The sequence below is a fragment of the Rhinoderma darwinii genome, assembly GCF_050947455.1.
Source record: "Rhinoderma darwinii isolate aRhiDar2 chromosome 5 unlocalized genomic scaffold, aRhiDar2.hap1 SUPER_5_unloc_24, whole genome shotgun sequence".
Taxonomy (NCBI): Eukaryota; Metazoa; Chordata; class Amphibia; order Anura; family Rhinodermatidae; genus Rhinoderma; species Rhinoderma darwinii.
Window position 1 is genome coordinate 77,338 of NW_027461781.1, and position 12,442 is coordinate 89,779.

At 47.6% G+C, this 12,442-nt stretch overlaps 9 non-coding genes across 9 annotated transcripts; all 9 read right to left on the reverse strand.

Moving 5' to 3' along the window:
• Positions 1-251: 251 nt before the first annotated feature.
• LOC142688056 (U2 spliceosomal RNA) lies at positions 252-442 on the reverse strand. Its single transcript, XR_012857219.1, has one exon. It is a non-coding gene; the product is annotated as a U2 spliceosomal RNA (small nuclear RNA).
• Positions 443-1,746: 1,304 nt separating this feature from the next.
• On the reverse strand, positions 1,747-1,937 carry LOC142687557 (U2 spliceosomal RNA). Its single transcript, XR_012856770.1, has one exon. It is a non-coding gene; the product is annotated as a U2 spliceosomal RNA (small nuclear RNA).
• Positions 1,938-3,221: 1,284 nt separating this feature from the next.
• On the reverse strand, positions 3,222-3,412 carry LOC142687558 (U2 spliceosomal RNA). The gene has a single exon (XR_012856771.1). It is a non-coding gene; the product is annotated as a U2 spliceosomal RNA (small nuclear RNA).
• A 1,284-nt stretch (positions 3,413-4,696) lies between these two features.
• LOC142687559 (U2 spliceosomal RNA) lies at positions 4,697-4,887 on the reverse strand. Its single transcript, XR_012856772.1, has one exon. It is a non-coding gene; the product is annotated as a U2 spliceosomal RNA (small nuclear RNA).
• A 1,272-nt stretch (positions 4,888-6,159) lies between these two features.
• On the reverse strand, positions 6,160-6,350 carry LOC142687560 (U2 spliceosomal RNA). The gene has a single exon (XR_012856773.1). It is a non-coding gene; the product is annotated as a U2 spliceosomal RNA (small nuclear RNA).
• Positions 6,351-7,630: 1,280 nt separating this feature from the next.
• LOC142687561 (U2 spliceosomal RNA) lies at positions 7,631-7,821 on the reverse strand. Its single transcript, XR_012856774.1, has one exon. It is a non-coding gene; the product is annotated as a U2 spliceosomal RNA (small nuclear RNA).
• A 1,300-nt stretch (positions 7,822-9,121) lies between these two features.
• Positions 9,122-9,312, reverse strand: LOC142687563 (U2 spliceosomal RNA). Its single transcript, XR_012856776.1, has one exon. It is a non-coding gene; the product is annotated as a U2 spliceosomal RNA (small nuclear RNA).
• Positions 9,313-10,600: 1,288 nt separating this feature from the next.
• Positions 10,601-10,791, reverse strand: LOC142687564 (U2 spliceosomal RNA). The gene has a single exon (XR_012856777.1). It is a non-coding gene; the product is annotated as a U2 spliceosomal RNA (small nuclear RNA).
• Positions 10,792-12,079: 1,288 nt separating this feature from the next.
• Positions 12,080-12,270, reverse strand: LOC142687565 (U2 spliceosomal RNA). The gene has a single exon (XR_012856778.1). It is a non-coding gene; the product is annotated as a U2 spliceosomal RNA (small nuclear RNA).
• Positions 12,271-12,442: the final 172 nt, after the last annotated feature.

Sequence of the window (12,442 nt, forward strand, 5' to 3'; positions counted from 1 at the left end):
GAGAGAAGACAAGGAAGGTGAATGAGGTGTTCCAATGTGAAATGCCGGAAACACAGAAACACAGACGACACACAACAAGAGGTGGCAATCTATTCATTAATTGCATTTAATCAATGAGCTCATTATCACTCATGCATTGTCCAACAGGTGTTGAAATAATGGGATTAAAAGGGGAGATCCCTTCAGAAAGACAGAAACAATAGCAAAGACAAAAAACACTTTTGGAATCTGCTTTTAGTCAACACATAAGGAAAGGGTGCACCGGTCCTGGAAATACTGCAATACCAGGTCAATGCGTGGAGTGGACAGAGCAAGCTCTATTTCCATCTCCCTGTTCTAAAAATCCATTTAATATATGGTCCCCAGATAGGGGACGTATCAGATATTAAACTGATAAGAACAGATACTACACTTGATCTTAGCCAAAAGGCCGAGAAGCGATAACCCGAACGGGCCGCGCGTTGCCCGAGCCTGCCCGATACTGCTGTTCAGCCCTTGCAGCGATTCAGCCTACTTCTAGGCAATTCCATGGGGCCCTGCAGGCTCACACACTCACAGCTACACGGGAGGTGAATAAAGGCCGGAGAGGAAGCCAGACAGGATTTGCTTCTTTTGCTTGCACCACAATGCAGTGCTGAAAGAGGAGGAATCTACATAAAAACGCCTTCCTGGCAACGCCCAAATGCCCTGCTGCCATGCAGATAAACACTGGCAGCGGCAGCAAGTGCATGCCCACAGCCACCCCTTGTTCCTTCACACCTTGTATCAGCTGTAATCCAGTCCAGTCCAGTGCTGCCTGCTGAGCAGCACTGACCAACACTGCCTGGGCCCAGGCTTTTATCTCTGAGGCCCCATTATGATGTCAGAAAGCTGGCTCTGGAATCCTGAGGGCTCCACTATGACACGTGCAAAGTTCCGTCTGAACTTTATATAAGACGGTGAGGCTCAGTCAGTCACTCAGTGTTGCCTGAGAGGGCAACACTGCAACAGCCAGCCGCCAGGCTGTCTTTTTTTTGCACAGCTAGTTGCCTCCAGGAGGCCACAAGAGGGAGACAAGGGACTGCAAAATGGAAAATAGGCATCCACCAACTTTACAGACAACTTCTCCTTGCTCCTACAACCTCCATCCTTGCACAGTTTGTTATTCTTCTAGGTAACATAGTAACAAATCCAAATTGCTGCTCTCTTTGTAGGCAAGCAAGGCTTTGTTGCAACTGCAATTCTTACTTCTTCTTGAAAAGTAGGGACGACAGTACATTCCATCACATCCATCTAGTGTACACAGGTAGGTCCATTGTGGCGGGCAGGCGAGCGGGCGGGCTGCTTTATTGGCTGTTTGCTGTTCCCCTACTCCACTCCACTATTTGACTGTTGTGCTGCATCAATCAATCAATCAATCAATCAATCAATCAATCAATCAATCAATCAATCAATCAATCAATCAATCAGTGGCTGGCTCAGGTGCAGCTCTTTAACTTACCTAAAAGGGAGGGCGGAGAGAAGACAAGGAAGGTGAATGAGGTGTTCCAATGTGAAATGCCGGAAACACAGAAACACAGACGACACACAACAAGAGGTGGCAATCTATTCATTAATTGCATTTAATCAATGAGCTCATTATCACTCATGCATTGTCCAACAGGTGTTGAAATAATGGGATTAAAAGGGGAGATCCCTTCAGAAAGACAGAAACAATAGCAAAGACAAAAAACACTTTTGGAATCTGCTTTTAGTCAACACATAAGGAAAGGGTGCACCGGTCCTGGAAATACTGCAATACCAGGTCAATGCGTGGAGTGGACAGAGCAAGCTCTATTTCCATCTCCCTGTTCTAAAAATCCATTTAATATATGGTCCCCAGATAGGGGACGTATCAGATATTAAACTGATAAGAACAGATACTACACTTGATCTTAGCCAAAAGGCCGAGAAGCGATAACCCGAACGGGCCGCGCGTTGCCCGAGCCTGCCCGATACTGCTGTTCAGCCCTTGCAGCGATTCAGCCTACTTCTAGGCAATTCCATGGGGCCCTGCAGGCTCACACACTCACAGCTACACGGGAGGTGAATAAAGGCCGGAGAGGAAGCCAGACAGGATTTGCTTCTTTTGCTTGCACCACAATGCAGTGCTGAAAGAGGAGGAATCTACATAAAAACGCCTTCCTGGCAACGCCCAAATGCCCTGCTGCCATGCAGATAAACACTGGCAGCGGCAGCAAGTGCATGCCCACAGCCACCCCTTGTTCCTTCACACCTTGTATCAGCTGTAATCCAGTCCAGTCCAGTGCTGCCTGCTGAGCAGCACTGACCAACACTGCCTGGGCCCAGGCTTTTATCTCTGAGGCCCCATTATGATGTCAGAAAGCTGGCTCTGGAATCCTGAGGGCTCCACTATGACACGTGCAAAGTTCCGTCTGAACTTTATATAAGACGGTGAGGCTCAGTCAGTCACTCAGTGTTGCCTGAGAGGGCAACACTGCAACAGCCGGCCGCCAGGCTGTCTTTTTTTTGCACAGCTAGTTGCCTCCAGGAGGCCACAAGAGGGAGACAAGGGACTGCAAAATGGAAAATAGGCATCCACCAACTTTACAGACAACTTCTCCTTGCTCCTACAACCTCCATCCTTGCACAGTTTGTTATTCTTCTAGGTAACATAGTAACAAATCCAAATTGCTGCTCTCTTTGTAGGCAAGCAAGGCTTTGTTGCAACTGCAATTCTTACTTCTTCTTGAAATGTAGGGACGACAGTACATTCCATCACATCCATCTAGTGTACACAGGTAGGTCCATTGTGGCGGGCAGGCGAGCGGGCGGGCTGCTTTATTGGCTGTTTGCTGTTCCCCTACTCCACTCCACTATTTGACTGTTGTGCTGCATCAATCAATCAATCAATCAATCAATCAATCAATCAATCAATCAATCAGTGGCTGGCTCAGGTGCAGCTCTTTAACTTACCTAAAAGGGAGGGCGGAGAGAAGACAAGGAAGGTGAATGAGGTGTTCCAATGTGAAATGCCGGAAACACAGAAACACAGACGACACACAACAAGAGGTGGCAATCTATTCATTAATTGCATTTAATCAATGAGCTCATTATCACTCATGCATTGTCCAACAGGTGTTGAAATAATGGGATTAAAAGGGGAGATCCCTTCAGAAAGACAGAAACAATAGCAAAGACAAAAAACACTTTTGGAATCTGCTTTTAGTCAACACATAAGGAAAGGGTGCACCGGTCCTGGAAATACTGCAATACCAGGTCAATGCGTGGAGTGGACAGAGCAAGCTCTATTTCCATCTCCCTGTTCTAAAAATCCATTTAATATATGGTCCCCAGATAGGGGACGTATCAGATATTAAACTGATAAGAACAGATACTACACTTGATCTTAGCCAAAAGGCCGAGAAGCGATAACCCGAACGGGCCGCGCGTTGCCCGAGCCTGCCCGATACTGCTGTTCAGCCCTTGCAGCGATTCAGCCTACTTCTAGGCAATTCCATGGGGCCCTGCAGGCTCACACACTCACAGCTACACGGGAGGTGAATAAAGGCCGGAGAGGAAGCCAGACAGGATTTGCTTCTTTTGCTTGCACCACAATGCAGTGCTGAAAGAGGAGGAATCTACATAAAAACGCCTTCCTGGCAACGCCCAAATGCCCTGCTGCCATGCAGATAAACACTGGCAGCGGCAGCAAGTGCATGCCCACAGCCACCCCTTGTTCCTTCACACCTTGTATCAGCTGTAATCCAGTCCAGTCCAGTGCTGCCTGCTGAGCAGCACTGACCAACACTGCCTGGGCCCAGGCTTTTATCTCTGAGGCCCCATTATGATGTCAGAAAGCTGGCTCTGGAATCCTGAGGGCTCCACTATGACACGTGCAAAGTTCCGTCTGAACTTTATATAAGACGGTGAGGCTCAGTCAGTCACTCAGTGTTGCCTGAGAGGGCAACACTGCAACAGCCGGCCGCCAGGCTGTCTTTTTTTTGCACAGCTAGTTGCCTCCAGGAGGCCACAAGAGGGAGACAAGGGACTGCAAAATGGAAAATAGGCATCCACCAACTTTACAGACAACTTCTCCTTGCTCCTACAACCTCCATCCTTGCACAGTTTGTTATTCTTCTAGGTAACATAGTAACAAATCCAAATTGCTGCTCTCTTTGTAGGCAAGCAAGGCTTTGTTGCAACTGCAATTCTTACTTCTTCTTGAAATGTAGGGACGACAGTACATTCCATCACATCCATCTAGTGTACACAGGTAGGTCCATTGTGGCGGGCAGGCGAGCGGGCGGGCTGCTTTATTGGCTGTTTGCTGTTCCCCTACTCCACTCCACTATTTGACTGTTGTGCTGCATCAATCAATCAATCAATCAATCAATCAATCAATCAATCAATCAATCAGTGGCTGGCTCAGGTGCAGCTCTTTAACTTACCTAAAAGGGAGGGCGGAGAGAAGACAAGGAAGGTGAATGAGGTGTTCCAATGTGAAATGCCGGAAACACAGAAACACAGACGACACACAACAAGAGGTGGCAATCTATTCATTAATTGCATTTAATCAATGAGCTCATTATCACTCATGCATTGTCCAACAGGTGTTGAAATAATGGGATTAAAAGGGGAGATCCCTTCAGAAAGACAGAAACAATAGCAAAGACAAAAAACACTTTTGGAATCTGCTTTTAGTCAACACATAAGGAAAGGGTGCACCGGTCCTGGAAATACTGCAATACCAGGTCAATGCGTGGAGTGGACAGAGCAAGCTCTATTTCCATCTCCCTGTTCTAAAAATCCATTTAATATATGGTCCCCAGATAGGGGACGTATCAGATATTAAACTGATAAGAACAGATACTACACTTGATCTTAGCCAAAAGGCCGAGAAGCGATAACCCGAACGGGCCGCGCGTTGCCCGAGCCTGCCCGATACTGCTGTTCAGCCCTTGCAGCGATTCAGCCTACTTCTAGGCAATTCCATGGGGCCCTGCAGGCTCACACACTCACAGCTACACGGGAGGTGAATAAAGGCCGGAGAGGAAGCCAGACAGGATTTGCTTCTTTTGCTTGCACCACAATGCAGTGCTGAAAGAGGAGGAATCTACATAAAAACGCCTTCCTGGCAACGCCCAAATGCCCTGCTGCCATGCAGATAAACACTGGCAGCGGCAGCAAGTGCATGCCCACAGCCACCCCTTGTTCCTTCACACCTTGTATCAGCTGTAATCCAGTCCAGTCCAGTGCTGCCTGCTGAGCAGCACTGACCAACACTGCCTGGGCCCAGGCTTTTATCTCTGAGGCCCCATTATGATGTCAGAAAGCTGGCTCTGGAATCCTGAGGGCTCCACTATGACACGTGCAAAGTTCCGTCTGAACTTTATATAAGACGGTGAGGCTCAGTCAGTCACTCAGTGTTGCCTGAGAGGGCAACACTGCAACAGCCGGCCGCCAGGCTGTCTTTTTTTTGCACGGCTAGTTGCCTCCAGGAGGCCACAAGAGGGAGACAAGGGACTGCAAAATGGAAAATAGGCATCCACCAACTTTACAGACAACTTCTCCTTGCTCCTACAACCTCCATCCTTGCACAGTTTGTTATTCTTCTAGGTAACATAGTAACAAATCCAAATTGCTGCTCTCTTTGTAGGCAAGCAAGGCTTTGTTGCAACTGCAATTCTTACTTCTTCTTGAAATGTAGGGACGACAGTACATTCCATCACATCCATCTAGTGTACACAGGTAGGTCCATTGTGGCGGGCAGGCGAGCGGGCAGGCTGCTTTATTGGCTGTTTGCTGTTCCCCTACTCCACTCCACTATTTGACTGTTGTGCTGCATCAATCAATCAATCAATCAATCAATCAATCAATCAATCAATCAGTGGCTGGCTCAGGTGCAGCTATTTAACTTACCTAGGCGGAGAGAAGACAAGGAAGGTGAATGAGGTGTTCCAATGTGAAATGCCGGAAACACAGAAACACAGACGACACACAACAAGAGGTGGCAATCTATTCATTAATTGCATTTAATCAATGAGCTCATTATCACTCATGCATTGTCCAACAGGTGTTGAAATAATGGGATTAAAAGGGGAGATCCCTTCAGAAAGACAGAAACAATAGCAAAGACAAAAAACACTTTTGGAATCTGCTTTTAGTCAACACATAAGGAAAGGGTGCACCGGTCCTGGAAATACTGCAATACCAGGTCAATGCGTGGAGTGGACAGAGCAAGCTCTATTTCCATCTCCCTGTTCTAAAAATCCATTTAATATATGGTCCCCAGATAGGGGACGTATCAGATATTAAACTGATAAGAACAGATACTACACTTGATCTTAGCCAAAAGGCCGAGAAGCGATAACCCGAACGGGCCGCGCGTTGCCCGAGCCTGCCCGATACTGCTGTTCAGCCCTTGCAGCGATTCAGCCTACTTCTAGGCAATTCCATGGGGCCCTGCAGGCTCACACACTCACAGCTACACGGGAGGTGAATAAAGGCCGGAGAGGAAGCCAGACAGGATTTGCTTCTTTTGCTTGCACCACAATGCAGTGCTGAAAGAGGAGGAATCTACATAAAAACGCCTTCCTGGCAACGCCCAAATGCCCTGCTGCCATGCAGATAAACACTGGCAGCGGCAGCAAGTGCATGCCCACAGCCACCCCTTGTTCCTTCACACCTTGTATCAGCTGTAATCCAGTCCAGTCCAGTGCTGCCTGCTGAGCAGCACTGACCAACACTGCCTGGGCCCAGGCTTTTATCTCTGAGGCCCCATTATGATGTCAGAAAGCTGGCTCTGGAATCCTGAGGGCTCCACTATGACACGTGCAAAGTTCCGTCTGAACTTTATATAAGACGGTGAGGCTCAGTCAGTCACTCAGTGTTGCCTGAGAGGGCAACACTGCAACAGCCGGCCGCCAGGCTGTCTTTTTTTTGCACAGCTAGTTGCCTCCAGGAGGCCACAAGAGGGAGACAAGGGACTGCAAAATGGAAAATAGGCATCCACCAACTTTACAGACAACTTCTCCTTGCTCCTACAACCTCCATCCTTGCACAGTTTGTTATTCTTCTAGGTAACATAGTAACAAATCCAAATTGCTGCTCTCTTTGTAGGCAAGCAAGGCTTTGTTGCAACTGCAATTCTTACTTCTTCTTGAAATGTAGGGACGACAGTACATTCCATCACATCCATCTAGTGTACACAGGTAGGTCCATTGTGGCGGGCAGGCGAGCGGGCGGGCTGCTTTATTGGCTGTTTGCTGTTCCCCTACTCCACTCCACTATTTGACTGTTGTGCTGCATCAATCAATCAATCAATCAATCAATCAATCAATCAATCAATCAGTGGCTGGCTCAGGTGCAGCTCTTTAACTTACCTAAAAGGGAGGGCGGAGAGAAGACAAGGAAGGTGAATGAGGTGTTCCAATGTGAAATGCCGGAAACACAGAAACACAGACGACACACAACAAGAGGTGGCAATCTATTCATTAATTGCATTTAATCAATGAGCTCATTATCACTCATGCATTGTCCAACAGGTGTTGAAATAATGGGATTAAAAGGGGAGATCCCTTCAGAAAGACAGAAACAATAGCAAAGACAAAAAACACTTTTGGAATCTGCTTTTAGTCAACACATAAGGAAAGGGTGCACCGGTCCTGGAAATACTGCAATACCAGGTCAATGCGTGGAGTGGACAGAGCAAGCTCTATTTCCATCTCCCTGTTCTAAAAATCCATTTAATATATGGTCCCCAGATAGGGGACGTATCAGATATTAAACTGATAAGAACAGATACTACACTTGATCTTAGCCAAAAGGCCGAGAAGCGATAACCCGAACGGGCCGCGCGTTGCCCGAGCCTGCCCGATACTGCTGTTCAGCCCTTGCAGCGATTCAGCCTACTTCTAGGCAATTGCATGGGGCCCTGCAGGCTCACACACTCACAGCTACACGGGAGGTGAATAAAGGCCGGAGAGGAAGCCAGACAGGATTTGCTTCTTTTGCTTGCACCACAATGCAGTGCTGAAAGAGGAGGAATCTACATAAAAACGCCTTCCTGGCAACGCCCAAATGCCCTGCTGCCATGCAGATAAACACTGGCAGCGGCAGCAAGTGCATGCCCACAGCCACCCCTTGTTCCTTCACACCTTGTATCAGCTGTAATCCAGTCCAGTCCAGTGCTGCCTGCTGAGCAGCACTGACCAACACTGCCTGGGCCCAGGCTTTTATCTCTGAGGCCCCATTATGATGTCAGAAAGCTGGCTCTGGAATCCTGAGGGCTCCACTATGACACGTGCAAAGTTCCGTCTGAACTTTATATAAGACGGTGAGGCTCAGTCAGTCACTCAGTGTTGCCTGAGAGGGCAACACTGCAACAGCCGGCCGCCAGGCTGTCTTTTTTTTGCACAGCTAGTTGCCTCCAGGAGGCCACAAGAGGGAGACAAGGGACTGCAAAATGGAAAATAGGCATCCACCAACTTTACAGACAACTTCTCCTTGCTCCTACAACCTCCATCCTTGCACAGTTTGTTATTCTTCTAGGTAACATAGTAACAAATCCAAATTGCTGCTCTCTTTGTAGGCAAGCAAGGCTTTGTTGCAACTGCAATTCTTACTTCTTCTTGAAATGTAGGGACGACAGTACATTCCATCACATCCATCTAGTGTACACAGGTAGGTCCATTGTGGCGGGCAGGCGAGCGGGCGGGCTGCTTTATTGGCTGTTTGCTGTTCCCCTACTCCACTCCACTATTTGACTGTTGTGCTGCATCAATCAATCAATCAATCAATCAATCAATCAATCAATCAATCAATCAATCAATCAATCAATCAGTGGCTGGCTCAGGTGCAGCTATTTAACTTACCTAAAAGGGAGGGCGGAGAGAAGACAAGGAAGGTGAATGAGGTGTTCCAATGTGAAATGCCGGAAACACAGAAACACAGACGACACACAACAAGAGGTGGCAATCTATTCATTAATTGCATTTAATCAATGAGCTCATTATCACTCATGCATTGTCCAACAGGTGTTGAAATAATGGGATTAAAAGGGGAGATCCCTTCAGAAAGACAGAAACAATAGCAAAGACAAAAAACACTTTTGGAATCTGCTTTTAGTCAACACATAAGGAAAGGGTGCACCGGTCCTGGAAATACTGCAATACCAGGTCAATGCGTGGAGTGGACAGAGCAAGCTCTATTTCCATCTCCCTGTTCTAAAAATCCATTTAATATATGGTCCCCAGATAGGGGACGTATCAGATATTAAACTGATAAGAACAGATACTACACTTGATCTTAGCCAAAAGGCCGAGAAGCGATAACCCGAACGGGCCGCGCGTTGCCCGAGCCTGCCCGATACTGCTGTTCAGCCCTTGCAGCGATTCAGCCTACTTCTAGGCAATTCCATGGGGCCCTGCAGGCTCACACACTCACAGCTACACGGGAGGTGAATAAAGGCCGGAGAGGAAGCCAGACAGGATTTGCTTCTTTTGCTTGCACCACAATGCAGTGCTGAAAGAGGAGGAATCTACATAAAAACGCCTTCCTGGCAACGCCCAAATGCCCTGCTGCCATGCAGATAAACACTGGCAGCGGCAGCAAGTGCATGCCCACAGCCACCCCTTGTTCCTTCACACCTTGTATCAGCTGTAATCCAGTCCAGTCCAGTGCTGCCTGCTGAGCAGCACTGACCAACACTGCCTGGGCCCAGGCTTTTATCTCTGAGGCCCCATTATGATGTCAGAAAGCTGGCTCTGGAATCCTGAGGGCTCCACTATGACACGTGCAAAGTTCCGTCTGAACTTTATATAAGACGGTGAGGCTCAGTCAGTCACTCAGTGTTGCCTGAGAGGGCAACACTGCAACAGCCGGCCGCCAGGCTGTCTTTTTTTTGCACAGCTAGTTGCCTCCAGGAGGCCACAAGAGGGAGACAAGGGACTGCAAAATGGAAAATAGGCATCCACCAACTTTACAGACAACTTCTCCTTGCTCCTACAACCTCCATCCTTGCACAGTTTGTTATTCTTCTAGGTAACATAGTAACAAATCCAAATTGCTGCTCTCTTTGTAGGCAAGCAAGGCTTTGTTGCAACTGCAATTCTTACTTCTTCTTGAAATGTAGGGACGACAGTACATTCCATCACATCCATCTAGTGTACACAGGTAGGTCCATTGTGGCGGGCAGGCGAGCGGGCGGGCTGCTTTATTGGCTGTTTGCTGTTCCCCTACTCCACTCCACTATTTGACTGTTGTGCTGCATCAATCAATCAATCAATCAATCAATCAATCAATCAATCAATCAATCAATCAGTGGCTGGCTCAGGTGCAGCTCTTTAACTTACCTAAAAGGGAGGGCGGAGAGAAGACAAGGAAGGTGAATGAGGTGTTCCAATGTGAAATGCCGGAAACACAGAAACACAGACGACACACAACAAGAGGTGGCAATCTATTCATTAATTGCATTTAATCAATGAGCTCATTATCACTCATGCATTGTCCAACAGGTGTTGAAATAATGGGATTAAAAGGGGAGATCCCTTCAGAAAGACAGAAACAATAGCAAAGACAAAAAACACTTTTGGAATCTGCTTTTAGTCAACACATAAGGAAAGGGTGCACCGGTCCTGGAAATACTGCAATACCAGGTCAATGCGTGGAGTGGACAGAGCAAGCTCTATTTCCATCTCCCTGTTCTAAAAATCCATTTAATATATGGTCCCCAGATAGGGGACGTATCAGATATTAAACTGATAAGAACAGATACTACACTTGATCTTAGCCAAAAGGCCGAGAAGCGATAACCCGAACGGGCCGCGCGTTGCCCGAGCCTGCCCGATACTGCTGTTCAGCCCTTGCAGCGATTCAGCCTACTTCTAGGCAATTCCATGGGGCCCTGCAGGCTCACACACTCACAGCTACACGGGAGGTGAATAAAGGCCGGAGAGGAAGCCAGACAGGATTTGCTTCTTTTGCTTGCACCACAATGCAGTGCTGAAAGAGGAGGAATCTACATAAAAACGCCTTCCTGGCAACGCCCAAATGCCCTGCTGCCATGCAGATAAACACTGGCAGCGGCAGCAAGTGCATGCCCACAGCCACCCCTTGTTCCTTCACACCTTGTATCAGCTGTAATCCAGTCCAGTCCAGTGCTGCCTGCTGAGCAGCACTGACCAACACTGCCTGGGCCCAGGCTTTTATCTCTGAGGCCCCATTATGATGTCAGAAAGCTGGCTCTGGAATCCTGAGGGCTCCACTATGACACGTGCAAAGTTGCGTCTGAACTTTATATAAGACGGTGAGGCTCAGTCAGTCACTCAGTGTTGCCTGAGAGGGCAACACTGCAACAGCCAGCCGCCAGGCTGTCTTTTTTTTGCACAGCTAGTTGCCTCCAGGAGGCCACAAGAGGGAGACAAGGGACTGCAAAATGGAAAATAGGCATCCACCAACTTTACAGACAACTTCTCCTTGCTCCTACAACCTCCATCCTTGCACAGTTTGTTATTCTTCTAGGTAACATAGTAACAAATCCAAATTGCTGCTCTCTTTGTAGGCAAGCAAGGCTTTGTTGCAACTGCAATTCTTACTTCTTCTTGAAATGTAGGGACGACAGTACATTCCATCACATCCATCTAGTGTACACAGGTAGGTCCATTGTGGCGGGCAGGCGAGCGGGCGGGCTGCTTTATTGGCTGTTTGCTGTTCCCCTACTCCACTCCACTATTTGACTGTTGTGCTGCATCAATCAATCAATCAATCAATCAATCAATCAATCAATCAATCAATCAATCAGTGGCTGGCTCAGGTGCAGCTCTTTAACTTACCTAAAAGGGAGGGCGGAGAGAAGACAAGGAAGGTGAATGAGGTGTTCCAATGTGAAATGCCGGAAACACAGAAACACAGACGACACACAACAAGAGGTGGCAATCTATTCATTAATTGCATTTAATTAATGAGCTCATTATCACTCATGCATTGTCCAACAGGTGTTGAAATAATGGGATTAAAAGGGGAGATCCCTTCAGAAAGACAGAAACAATAGCAAAGACAAAAAACACTTTTGGAATCTGCTTTTAGTCAACACATAAGGAAAGGGTGCACCGGTCCTGGAAATACTGCAATACCAGGTCAATGCGTGGAGTGGACAGAGCAAGCTCTATTTCCATCTCCCTGTTCTAAAAATCCATTTAATATATGGTCCCCAGATAGGGGACGTATCAGATATTAAACTGATAAGAACAGATACTACACTTGATCTTAGCCAAAAGGCCGAGAAGCGATAACCCGAACGGGCCGCGCGTTGCCCGAGCCTGCCCGATACTGCTGTTCAGCCCTTGCAGCGATTCAGCCTACTTCTAGGCAATTCCATGGGGCCCTGCAGGCTCACACACTCACAGCTACACGGGAGGTGAATAAAGGCCGGAGAGGAAGCCAGACAGGATTTGCTTCTTTT